General features: G+C 42.6%; 1 long non-coding RNA gene across 1 annotated transcript; it reads right to left on the reverse strand.

Moving 5' to 3' along the window:
• Window positions 1–10,747: 10,747 nt before the first annotated feature.
• Window positions 10,748–13,550, reverse strand: LOC147817378 (uncharacterized). Its single transcript, XR_015436441.1, has 2 exons — window positions 13,272–13,550; window positions 10,748–12,693 (listed from the first exon to the last, which is right to left on the reverse strand). It is a non-coding gene; the product is annotated as an uncharacterized LOC147817378 (long non-coding RNA).
• Window positions 13,551–14,067: the final 517 nt, after the last annotated feature.

Here is a 14,067-nt window from a genome sequence, read left to right on the forward strand (position 1 = left end):
CCCCCCCCCCATTCTCGTGCGTCCATGTCCACGGAGGGTTGAGCGACGGAGGCTGAGCACTTGTGTTTGGTGCTCAGTGCAACAAGCTGTTGTCAACCACGACATTGTGGCCGGGTCGTCTTAGCACGTGTGTCGGGGAGAGACGTGTAATTAATGAGAGTCAGTCACAGTATGGCAGGCGCCAGGTTTCCTCCCCGGTACACCATCACACTCACACACACATGCAATCACTCACACAAGAAAACTCCAGCATGATTACACTCAACACACACACACACACACACACACGAGAGGAAACACACACACACAACTAGCATCCACAAACACATGAATGACCAGATGCTTCATGATATATTATTCACATCTGGAGCTTTTCAAGTGGCAGCAGGCTTCCTTAAAAAGTGGATTTTATGTAACTGAGAGTTTAATTTTTGAATTCATTGATTTCTTTTTTTTTTCTTTTTCTTTTTTTTTTACCTGCCATCAGAAACGTCAATCAGCCAAATTCCCCTGTTTGCATCTCAATTTTATGGAGCTGTTCCTGTACACAAGCACATAAAATGAGCAACGGAGTAAAACTTTAATGAGAGGGAATAAATTAGCAATATAATGCAGGGTTTGTAATGCTGCAATGGCTTCTCCACTTTACCCCTCCAAGATGAGAAAAAGCTGTTAGGCAAGCTGTTGGAGTGGCGCTCCGCGCTGCTGGCATGCTTTTGTAATAAGGGATCAGCAGAGAATGGGGATCATGAATACAAAAGCATCAATGGGATATGCACGGTGTGAATATGCATCAAACACGTCCGCGCTCATGCCCTCGCCAGCGCTGCACAGTATGTGATGCACCATGTTGCAGGAGGTTTTCTTCTCCGTGCCCCCCCCCCCTTTGACTTCCATCCCCACGAGGTGCCGCACTACTAATGGGTCACTTCATATGAAAAGCTTTCCGGCCTCTGAAAAAGCTCTACCAAAATATTCTGTGGGGTCTGTCCTTAATCACTCGGAAAGCATTAGAGGTTGAGAACAAACGAGGAATGACAGCGAGTAAACAAGCAATACGCGTCAGTAAAGCAATAAGCGCCCAACCGTCCTCCCCCCTCTCCTTATCTGTCTGTCTGTCCGTCTCTCTGGAGCCCTCCTCTGAGTTTAGGGGTGGGTGCTAATGAGGGAGCGGTTGGGATGAAACCGACGGGAGAGCTGATGAAGGAGATGAGACAGAGAGGAGAAACGGAGTTGCATGGACACAGCTGATAACGGCCGCGGTTGTTTTTCATTCAGATTCGTCTGGGTCGTCTGAAAACATTCATTCTGGGTTTTATCTCTCAAACGCATTCTGTGACTGTAGTCGGAAAGGGAAAGCTGGTCTCTGAATTGCACAATTTCACCATCAACGTTACTGTTGTGGAAGGGGTCTCGGAGGGACGGGACCCTTTCCTACGTAATGTTGTAATGCTACTGCTAACAAACAGCAACTGCAGCACCGGCACCGGGACCGGAGTCCTGCAGGACCGACAGAGCCCGAGGACAGGCTACCAGCAGAAGTCAAAACGACTGACAACCTTTTCTCAACTTCCCTCACTTCCTGTCGGCCGACACGGCTCAGAATGATTGGCCGACAGAGTTTGAGCGAGCACTGTGAACGGTCCATTTGCTCTTTGGGAGATCCTCATCAGAGGCGCCACGATCACACCGGGCGATCGTGCTGAAGTGCTGGAACACAGCGACACCTTCCCATGATTAACTTCCCCGCGCTCAGACGCCCTTCAATGCTGGATGGACTTCTGTGACTCCCTTCAGGCAAAGCAACGCCTGGAAAAACAGCCAGTGAAGTTGAATGAATTAGACTGAAAAAGCCTCTGTCGTGGACGATGTAAATACTTGAACACATGCACAAACACACACACACACACACACACACACACACACACACACAGAGGAAACGAGGAGGCGTACACAGAAGTGTAACGCTTATTATATCTTCCATACAATGTCCACAGCTGTGTGGTACGAAACAGGACCAAAAGCCTTGAATCAGGAGAAACTGAGTACACCTAACTGATGCTGAAACATCCCAAACAGAGAGAATGCTGAGACTGTTTAGGATCATCAGCTTAGCGTGCATTTACTCAATCTCTCCTGATTATTAACAGACTACGGCGTCGCTTGCTCGTCTCAGAGCGAACTGACTGTTTGTTTGTAAAACTTCCTCTATATAAAAGAAACGATGCAAGTATTCTACCGCAGGTTATCTGAATGCAACCTGGTAGACATACTTGGGCTCCATGATCCCTAGCAATATATAGATTACAGTGTGTGGTTCAAATGTTTCTTTGTTTCCTGTCGGTTCGTTTGTTTTTTGTACTGTGTTTTTTGAGCTCCTGTCAAAAACAACAACTACAAAAAAAAAAAAAAAAAAAAAAAAAAAAAGTTCAGTTGACCAATGGAAAGTTAAAAGTGCTTCCAGATTTTAAACTCACGGCGCCCTGCGCATCCTTCCACCCCCCCCACCCCCGTCACCTTCCCTAACCACCGGAGGACGTCATACGTTTGAAGCTTGTGATCTTTTGAGTTTACATCGTATGGCGTACATGCATACGTGTATTTGATGTTAAAAGATATTGCATTGTATCCAAGTGCTTTGCCAACACATTCGCAGAAAGACGAAAGGAAGATTCAGTGATTTCTTGTACAGCTTTTGCATCTGCAACAAAATGGAAAAAAAAAACAAAAACAACAAAAAAAAAAAAAATCATGCGTTGTTTCATGATAATTTGTAACAGGCAGCAATAGGCTGCCTTGGATTGCTATGTACTACTTGTGTATATATGTATGCTGTACCACTTGTCTGCTGTGAAATTTGTTGACTACTCAGCTTATATAAGGGCTTTTTCTAGATATAAAAGCAGACGGGGCAATCTGACGTCACTCTCTGTAACTCAGACAAATTTCTCTAGAGGTTTTTTTTGTTTGTTTTTTTAGGGATGAAGGGATATGAACTGAATTTTCATGCATACAAAATGCTCTATAAATAAAGTTTTGACTGACTGACTGAAATGTCCATAGGCACTTATACGACGTTGGCCCATGTGTCCTGTTTGAATAAATCTTTCAAGAAATACAGCATTCATTTGTTCATCGTACCTGGTGTGTACTGGCTTTCTGTTCACGAGGTTTCGGATGTTTTGTCTTTGTCAAAGTCCAGCGAACACGATTTACTACTGAACATGTTGGTCAATTTGCCTTTTAGCTTCCCAGCCGAGAGTCTGAGCAGAAGATTGATGCCACGACCGCGTCTGTACGAGGGATGTGAAGCTGCATCACGTATCTGAGAGAAGCATAAAGACGGGAAACAACATCAACACCAGCGCACCGCTAAAGCTCTCACATTCACATGTTATATTTCGGTCGTAAAACTCATGACACAAACCAGTGTGTACAGTGTGTTGTTGCTGTTTTACATTGATTTACATTGGTTTTTACATTGATTTAGCACCGGACTGTTTCTTGGCCGGACGCAGTACTTCCCTTGAGACTTGACATGAACCACAACATTGCATATCAAATCTCCTTCTCTCATTTCCTGACATCTCACTTCCGTGGGCTCTCAAGCATCGGCATAAAATGTCCAAAAATCGAATATATAAATTGCCGTCACGTGAGGTTAGCAGTGACCCAGCGGGGGCTCCTGGAGGTCGCTGTGCCCAGTGAAGGAAGGCCGTAACCTCCCCTGAAACCACACAAGATATGATGTGGTCATCAGTGAGCTTCATGGCATCTCTACACAGAAACGTTTCCGTCTGATGCAAGTCTGATGAAACTTATACACTTTTATTGTAATAAATTCCAGCTGTCTACACAAGCCACTTTACAGCTCTCGTTTTAGTCACGCTATCTCCATGGAAACGCAGACCGAGTCTAATCTCCTTCGGTTTTTCGTGCGGCACTACAGTGATTGTGTACTGGGCTTTGAGCTCTGGCAAAACGCAGGTGATGTTCAAATCCACTCTGTGTCTGAACACATCCTGTAAAGACAATTAAGCTGCTGCTAGCTTGGTGCTAGCGTGCTGCTAGCGTGCTGCTCATGCTACGCTAAGCTAAGCCTCCTCTGTAGACGTCGTGTTGCAGGTGCTAGGAGGCAGACTGTGTTTCCTTTGGACTGAGGCAGGCTAGCTGTTTCCCCTTGTTTCCAGTCTTTATGCTAAGCTAAGCTAGCTAGCAGCCTGACCATACACACATGAAAGTGGTATCGATCTCCTCATCTAACACTCAGCAAGAATATAGGAAAGCATAATTCCCAAAACGTCAAACATACTCTAAAATACTTATTATACATCATTATTGTTAGAACTGTTAATATCATCTTTAATGTGCTTGAATCAGTGTTTAAACATATTAAAGCTGATATTATATCAGTGTTTGAATCATGTTGAGACGTTTTCAGGACATTTACATGTAAGTGTGATCGCATGAAACATTTTTAAAACATCAATAGCAAACATCCGTCACTATTTCACTGATGTAGAGCAGTTATACAAAAATAAATCCAAAACACATCAACAGCAGTCTGACCTGAATACTGACACTTCATGTGAAAACGTCAGCTGACATTTATCAAGTTCAGGGGCTTGTCAAAAAAGTGTCCTGAGAAATCAAAAAAAAAAAGAAAAAGAAAAAGGAACTAAAGGGAGAAGGGAGGGAAAGTGAGTTCAACGCTTCATCACAAACTAACCCTACAAGCGATGACGGCCACGACAGGATCATGAAGGTTTCACCCCAAAAAAATGTCCCCTTATGACCTCATGGCTGTGACGACGAGCGCCTGAGCCGTCCCACACATCTGCTTCAAGCTTCATCTGACCCAGTTTGAGAGTTCCCGAGCAGAACAAGCTCTCAGGTAAGTGACACACACCAAAACAACGACTCTCCACCGGTTTTCAGCTGGATGAAGTTAACATCTTTCTCTCTTTCTCTCTCTCCTCCTTCTCCTCTCTTTGTCACACAGCCTAAAGTATGACTCTCCCAAAGAGGCGTGTTGTCGCTTAATTTGTTCTGACATCATCTGGGATTTGACGGGATGTGTTTCCTGTGGGTTCTGAGCGAGCTGGCAGTGTGTGTGTGTGTGTGTGTGTGCGTGCGTGTGTGTGTGATAGAGCCCTTAAGTGTGTGATGTCATCCGTCAGCACGTAAAACCTTTCACGTTGCCTTGTTTCCTGCAGCCGCTCAAAAGACCAATCCCCTCCACACACATACACACACACACACACACACACACACACACACACACACACACACACACACACACACAGTAGAGGTTAAAGCTCAATGTTAATGCATTAAAAACAGTAAAAAGCCAGTTTCACAAGTCACAAGAGAGACGATACACATTTACTGCAGGAGTGGATTTCAGTCGTTTATCTTGCAGCAGACTCTTAATAAGTCTCGCCACCGTGTTTAACTGACATGCCATAACTAATTGTTTCGTACTTAGTGCGGCAGCATCTTCTCGGCTCGATCGATACTCAAATCCAGTTAAGGATGTCTGACTCAATTAATTGTCAACCTGCAGCTTACATTAAACATCTTTTAGATGAAAGACTTAATTGGTTTTGACACTGATAATGTGATTGCCCATCTCGTCCCGCAATAAAGGCGCAATGTAAATTAGACCTTTAATCGTTTTTGACCCGGAGAGATGTTACAGTACGAGAGAGGAGGAGACACAGAGAGAACGAGACAAAGCGATCTGACCTCTGATAGTGTGGTGTCGTCTTAATATTGACCTTGTGTACACGCAGACATTGGATTAGCATTAGATGCTGTCCTTTACGCACATGCCCGAGAGAAAGAGCAAAATAAGCATCTCTGATGTGCAAGAAGTAAGCAATGTGTAAAAGACGTGAGTAAAACCAGCACAGATGTGCACACACGAGGACACACTGAGGCAGAACAATATAGGGAACTGTGTCATGTTGATTCCATACGTGCACAAACAAGGTCAACAACCAGCCGGGAGGTACAACAGGATACATGTGACTGGAGGCTAACTGAGCCTTATACAGACACTTCAAACTTCATGATGATACTCTTCCCTGCTGGTCCTCCCAGAGGCTTAAAGTACAAATCCACAACCTCTCTGCATATTTTATTTCAAAGGGCTTTTTGAAATAAATAAAAAAAATATCAAGTTGTACGGAATAGAGTTCATGCTCTACATGGAAAAGCCTTGTCCCATTTTCTTTTTCATCCAAGTAGTTTAACCCATCGGAGCAACTGTTCACATTTATTTATTACTGTAAGAAAACCACAACATAAAAATACATAGAACAAATATACCAACGGATATAAAATTCATTACTGAGGTATCTGTAATATCGCTCGATGATGAATGTGAAAGAGGAGATATGAAGGTGATCATCAGATAGAAGCCTGAAGGACGACATTTTGAATTTGTCTTAGCAACTGGAAACAGCTGTCCAAGGATGCAACATACTGCTCTTGTGTGAGTGCATGTGTGTGTGCATGTGTGCATGTGTGCATGTGTGTGTGCGTGTGTGCGTGTGTGCGTGTGTGTGTGTGTGTGTGTGTGTGTGTGTGTGTGTGTAGGCAGGGCAGCGGGCATCATCTCCAGCTGTCATAGATGTCACAGTTCATTTGTGTGTCTCAAGGGTTTGGACCAAATCCATCACAGAGAGCAAAAAGCCAAATGCCACAAACCATGTCTCTCTCTCTTACTCTCTCTCTCTTACTCCCTCTCTCTCTCTCTCTCTCTCGCCCATGGCGGGCATCCTGGGGCACAGTACCAGTGTATAAATGTTCTTATTCAGGTCAGAGGATACTGGAATATTGCATTACCACATTACCATGACTTATTCAGTCGTCCTGCTAAAACCAACGCAGAGACTCTGCTGCATTTCAGCAGCAAAAACAAAAACCTCTCAGTGACTCTATTGTATAGAAATCTTCAGCAGTATACTGAATACTACGACACTTACAGAAAACCATTTTCTGTATCCAATCAACAGGCCTCATTCAACAGCACAAGTGTTACTAACAACATCAACAACGGCTCGGTGAGCCAGCACTTTTCTCAGTTGGTGGAGACCAACACAGAGACAAACGGAGACTGAAACACAACTGAAAATTGATGCTAATAATGTTAGCATCAGGTGTAAACATGTCAGTGTTGTGTTGCATCTTGTTTGTTTAACACAGGTGTTCAACAGACTTGACTGAAATAAAGCATTGCTGCAAAAAACAATAACAAAAAACAGACTCTCGTGCTTTTACTTTCTAGGTAAAATCACTAAAGAGGAAGTGATTCTGCAGGTAACTGTTACTACTCTGACAGAGATCTCTTTTAGCAACAGAGATTTTTTTCTTTGGATAAAAAAAATATTATCAAAATAATCTGGCGGTCCAGATATTATTGCTTGCAGGCCAGTTTTGGCCCGCGGGCCGCCAGTTGTCGACCACTGCTGTAGAAAGTACAGCACATTGTAAGTTTATAGATGAAACATTCAAAAGAAACAGTAAAAGCACTAAAAGTGTCAGATGAAGATAAACTGAGAGAAACTAGAGGAAGTCAAGAAACATTTAGTGCCATGTGGTGTGTCCATCCAAAAATATTCCTCCCACTGCAACGTGGAGGCAGCACTGGCATTTCACCAGCCCACCTTTGTGCATCCTACCGATGAATGGATTTTAACCAGCACCTGACAGAACCAGATAAGACAGGAGCCGCCACACAAAGCCACTCTGTGCAGCCGATAATGACAGGACAGAGAACCAAATGAAGGAAAGAAAAAAAAAAAGAACACACACCTAAAAGCCACCGAGTGGGAGAGGAGGGTGAGAGAGGGAGGAAATATCCCCTCTCTGAAGAAATATTGTCAAAAAGGGAATGAGACCGCGCCAGATAATACCAGGAGAAAAAAGGGAGGACAAAGGAGATCTTAGAGAAAAGGGAGATGACATTTCCAGCTGCACGGGGAGAATAGGCGAGAGGCGAGCACATTTGCTGCAGAACTAACAGAATGGCACATAAGCTGTGGAGGGAGAAAGAGCACCAGACTGGCAGAGGCAGGAGGAACCAAGAGGACGGCTTTAAGTCTGGGGCTGCAGGAGAGAGACAGACAACCAGAGTGAGCAGCAGGCGTGTGGAGGTTAATCCAGCTAATGCTCTGGTCGACTGGGGAGTTCACAGCTGGAAACGGGGCCACGGAGAGCTGAGGAAGTGCTGAGCCTGGTGCTTCCATGGGCTAAGTGACATGGAGAGCTAAAACCAATGTGGGTTTTATGTGTTTAATTTCCAACCAGTGGCCAGTGCACCAAGCTCCATAACTCACACCCTTACTCCCTTTTTTATTTTGTTTATCTTTTAGTCACATCTTGGCCTCCGCTACTTTATACAAATCATTTAGTACAATTATGACGAATATCTTTGGTTTTGGTTATAAACCTGAATATGTGCTGGCAGCTATAATTAGTTAATAAGCTGCTGAACATAAGAAAAGAAGCTGCGATGATGTTGTGCAGGGCATGGGATCATAATCACAGGGGTGACAGTGTGACAGTGAACATCATCAGGGACAGAAGGAGACTGTCAATTCATGTGCACAAGTGGTGCACACTAACACTGGCTTTTCTACCATATTCACACACATATTCACTCTGTGCTCTCTTATTCCAACCATGTGCAGTCATTAGCATCCTAAACACATCTCTCTCTCTCGCTCTCTAATCTTCAGTCAGTATATTCTCTCGCTCACACACACTCACACACACAGACAGACACACAAACACACACACACACAGCTCCATCAATCTGGTCAGCTCTCTGTCTGCAACCAGCTGTCAACAAACAATCAGGAGTGTAACAGGCTGACAGTATATGTTTAAGCGCATGTGTATTGGTGCATGAGAGTCTAATTATGTCATTTAGTATATACATACATACATACATACACACACACACATATATATATATATATATATATATATATATATATATATATATAAAAATATGGTGTTTCAGTAAAATATATAAGGGGGCAACAGTAGGTAACTTCTGTCTTTGAGGGTCTCTCAATCAAAACAATAACAAGAGATGGCGTTTAGTGACATTGTGAAATAGCGTGGGATCATGGGAGTTATTGTCTGCACCACCATTGGCATCATTATAGTCAGCTTCTTCTTTGGTTTGGACTCCTTCAGTGTCAGTGGTTCAGGAGGTTTTTTACAGGGAGACGAGTTTATCCGAAGGTCTCCTCCTCTTCTGAGAGCCGGTGATTATAACCAGTAAAAACTCTGAATAAAGTAGTTTCATATTAAAAGTTTCGCTGACTCTGTAGGGCGATATCTTAAGATCCAGGCATCCCATGGCTTAAATCCCTCATCTGTTTAAGACATATAATACATACAGTGCGTAGGAATACGGTAGTTCAGAGAGAAAATGTAGCGTCAAAGGGAAAGTCCTGTTTTGACAGGGAGATAAAGCGTTATAAGTGTTATTGTATTGTTTCAATGGGCATTTTTAAAACACAGCAGCACATCACTTAGCTAGTGTGCCTGTGCTCCCTCTCAATCTAAATCTACTGCAGGTAACACACTGACTATGCATGACTACCTCACACAACCCCACGTCAAATAGCCACAACTATCACTTTAAAGATGCAGCTTAATGTTTTTTGACCGCTTGCTGCATCGCACAGGGGATATGAAGCAGGGGTGTGCGATGTGACGATATCAGATTGTAATTACGATTAAAATGTCTCCACTATCTGCTATTATCGTGATACAGTGCACAGTCTATTGTTGCAGTGCTATAACACATACACGCATCCACAATAAACTGCAGGCTGCTACAGTTCACTTGTTCTAAAAAGGAGTGGTTTTATTAACTCCACAACATCTTTATAGCTTGAGCATTACAGGAAGTGCTGTCAACCAACCTTCCTCACTTGCTTAAAGGTCATAACAGTGTAGCTGCTTATTAGTTTTATTTTTTCTTTTGGAAAATCATGTCTTATTTAATTCAGGCCGTTAACTGTGAATATTTTGTCGGTACGGTTTGTCAGTCGTTGCACTGATTATACTTTTAGCCAAAGAGCTAGCATTGATGCTACTCACCAGGCTAACAGGAAAGTTGCGAGCTCGGCATCAAACCGCGTCTCTTTCCTCTCAGGAGCTTCTCCAGCGGTGGAAAGACACACCGAGATTTACTCGTGTCGCTTCTTTTCTTTGCCGTTGAACGTGGTTTCTTGTCGGGAGCGGTCCTTCGGGATGCAGATGAATATCGTCTTTTAGGAGGTTCAGCCATTCCTGTGCTTCTGTGATGCTAACTTCAACTGCTGCCGGAAGTCGTTCTTCTTCGTGGGACTGAGGGCAGACTTGACGCGCCGCTAACTCACACAGCGTCTAGTGTCACAAAGTGGTATTACAACACAGGACAGATCGGGACAGGCTGATGCGCATGCGCATTTAAGTAGATGACTCTGCTACACAACAGATGGAGGTCTTGATCATGACATCATCACTGTGGCTGCTTCACACGCTGTTGATCGTGTTAATTCATTTTTGGACCATTTTAAACTAAAGTTCCGGCCACATCTTATATTACAGCTTTACAGCACAACCACCAAAGCTGACATTTAAAACAAAGTGAAGCTACATGTTCTTTGCTCACATTGTAAACCAACTTACAGTTTTGACACTTAAGTTAAAACGAAGACATTGAGCTTAACTTGACTGATATTGACACATACAAAACATTTTTATTTGCTTTTACAGTATATAAATCTATGCTTGGATTATAAAATACAATCATGCTTTCCCTTATACTTACATTCAATCTGTGACGTACAAATGTTTGTTTTTGCCCATTTTGCATTCAGGCCAGTAGATGTTGCACTGTTCACATGAAGCATCAAGATATAAACCCTTTGTAGAACCACTTTGCTGAGAAAGTAAAACCTCTGACGCTGTGGGACTCACATCCAGTACCAGGCAGTTGATTTCTGCAAGCAAAGAAGATACAACAGCCCGGGAAATAATAATAAAAATAATTACTGATTTAATTTATTGCATCACCAGGAGGGTAAATAAGTAAACAAAAATACAAACAAGGCTAGAGGATAACTGAAGTAGGGGAACAGGAGCCAACAAAGGGCCTAACCAACCCAAAAACACAAGAAGCAGCACCTCTGTTCCTAATGTGTCCAACAGTCTTTTTCTAAGGGTGTGATGAGCAATCAGAATTTTAAACCTAGCCCAGTCCCCAACAATCACTACCAGCATCTAAGACCAAATTACACACAAATGTTCACAAAGGAGATACAGAGGCGAGCTGCCTATCATGTCAGCCGCCACTAATGATGTGCGGGCCGGGCTCTTAAACTCTCTTCCTCTGATGCTTAAACGGCTGCGTTTGTGGTGAGGACTGACAGGGTCATTGCTGCACCAATAGGAGAAGCTGGCCGTGGAGTTGGAAGCTCCTCCTCTCTGCTCCGACCAATCCCGTCACGGTGTCTGCGCAGCCTGATTAGCATACAGACAAAACACATTTTAAAATCCAGGTGATTGTGCTGAGCTCAGTTGAACATATTTTTATATCATGCAGAAAGTTGAAAGAGCAGAACCAATAACACAGTTACATAAGATTGCACAAGTAGAGGATAACATTAAAAGTACTACAAAATTCCTGGAGAACTTTTGAATGTGTCTGCTGTTTGGTGCATGTACTTCACTCACAACTTTCAGTTTTATTCATGTCATAGAGACTTATCCTGACACTGACCCCAGTCACTGCAGGTGTTCCTCAAAAAGCCATTTGAAGCTGTCACGACTGGCCAAAATAACGTCACACTGATGGCTTCAAACACAAATTTGTCCCCACAAGCACAGCAAAACATGTATACACACATGTACATGCCCTAACAGAAGTTGATCTGCAATAAAGCTTTACCACTATAACCCCATATAGACCATAGAAGAGTCATTTTATGAAACAGGTCCCATTTGTGTCCGCAACATTTGATGGGATGCATATGGTACAAAAATGTGCAAAAGTGTGTTTCCAAATCTTAAAACCATTAAGTCAAGTACTCTTGCCACGGTGTTAAATGAGAAAATACTACTTACAAAGACTAACATACTATTTTTATCCATTTTCCCTTAGAATGTGGCAATTTTCACATGTCTGTATTCAACAACTTCACATTTGTATGTAAAATATCACCATTAAATGTTATGTTTTTTATCAAATCTTTATTATTGTCAAGATTATATGCGAGTCCCTATTTACATAAGATACTTTTTTAATAAAAACATACTTTTTAGTAAAAATGTAATGATTTGTGTGTGTCCCTCATTTTGATTTACCACCCTGTCACACTAACATGTTTTGTCTATAAACAATGTATTGTTGCTTTTAACTGACATCATTTAAGGCTTTGGAGCAGCCAGGAACAAAAGCTTAAAGTTCTGACTGGCACATAACAAATGTCTAAACAGCTGGTCTGTCTTCTCATCAGAGGAAGCTGAACTGGAAGTGGTTTTCTGGCATCATCATCATCATCATCATCATCATCATCACAGCCCACTTGAGAACTAAGGATGTCCGTGCAGTCTCCTTTGTCCATACATGAGTCCCTCCTTTTGTGGGCACCAGTCATTCAGTTTTCAGCGTGGATTCCTCTGAATGACAGTAAAAGACAAACACTTTAGTTCAGACATGGTGGATCACAGTTAATCACACACATAGACCAGCTGTCAGGACAGGTGCATGAATACCTGCTTCAGTTGAGGACTCCTGTGATTTTATAGTATTAAATGACAAACCCCTACAAGATAGTGTTCTATTATACATTGTGTATTGAACTTAATACGATACAAGCGAGAAGAGGAGACAGAAAATAAGTTAGTGAGATAAACCTGAATGTTTTGCTGCATGTAGGAAAATTTAACAGTGACTGATTTTTTCTAATAACATGAGAGTTAGTTAATTGTTAAACTATATTTCTCCTTGTTCTACAAATGTTTGCATGTTTGGGACCAGGTACGGTTAGCATAGCAAACACTAAGTTATCCGCTAGCTAGCTAGGTTAGCAAAGTGCATCTGTAATTCACATTAACTTGAATTGGATTCACATTATTTTGGATGTTAACTGTCTCCCGTTCTCCGGTCAAAACACGTAGAAAAAAACCCACTAGCTTCTAGAGAGCATCGTACACATTAAAACTGTAGGACGTTCAGAAAATAAACATTTACTCACCGAAAACAACTGTTTATCAGCGTCTCTCCAGTCTGTTAGTGCCGAAGAACGAGCCATAATTACTGTGAACCGAAAACTCATTCAAACTAATTAACCAACAGCAAAACTGTCAGTGCAAAATTCCTCCTCCGCCGACAAATATTGAGAAAAACAATGGAAATTTAACACAACTGACTCAATACGATGGGCACAAGACCCAAGCTCTCTTCCGGTGGCGGCTCCTCCGGTGTGTAGAGGATATTTGACCAGGAGTTTGCGTTTTGGCCAGCGCCATTTTGGTTTTTCGAAACCGGAAACAAAAACCTATTTGGAGGAGAGGGTGGAGCTCACCCCGAGAACAGAGGACTCTGTGCACGGCCGCCTACACCTGCTCCCTGACCGCAGCAGGCTCCTGGAGACACGGTGCGAAGTCGCTGCTAACACAAGTTAGCATTCATAATTCAAGGTAAACTTTATATCTTAATGTTAAAATAATCTTAGTAGCTAATTGCGTACATGTCCACATTTGGTAAATATCACATATATGAGGAGAAACCTTGTAACATTAGCTGAAGTTAATGTGTGTAAGCTAACTGTGTGGTGTAACCGCTTGTATTAAAACCACAGACCGAGGGAAAACATGTTATAACGTGTTTTACAATGAGTTCTGCAAAGCGAAGGTGACGTCACCGACCTTAGTGTTAACAGTGACAGCGGGTTAATGTCGGTAAGTCACGGTCACTAAACGATCCCGTTATTACAGTGAACTGTCGTGTCGTGTGTGTCGTGTTTGTTCATATTAAGTTTGGTTCAGTGT

This window comes from Seriola lalandi, unplaced genomic scaffold (assembly GCF_002814215.2).
Source record: "Seriola lalandi dorsalis isolate HSWRI2012SDOR001 ecotype SW California unplaced genomic scaffold, Sedor1 jcf7180002054969, whole genome shotgun sequence".
Taxonomy (NCBI): Eukaryota; Metazoa; Chordata; class Actinopteri; order Carangiformes; family Carangidae; genus Seriola; species Seriola lalandi.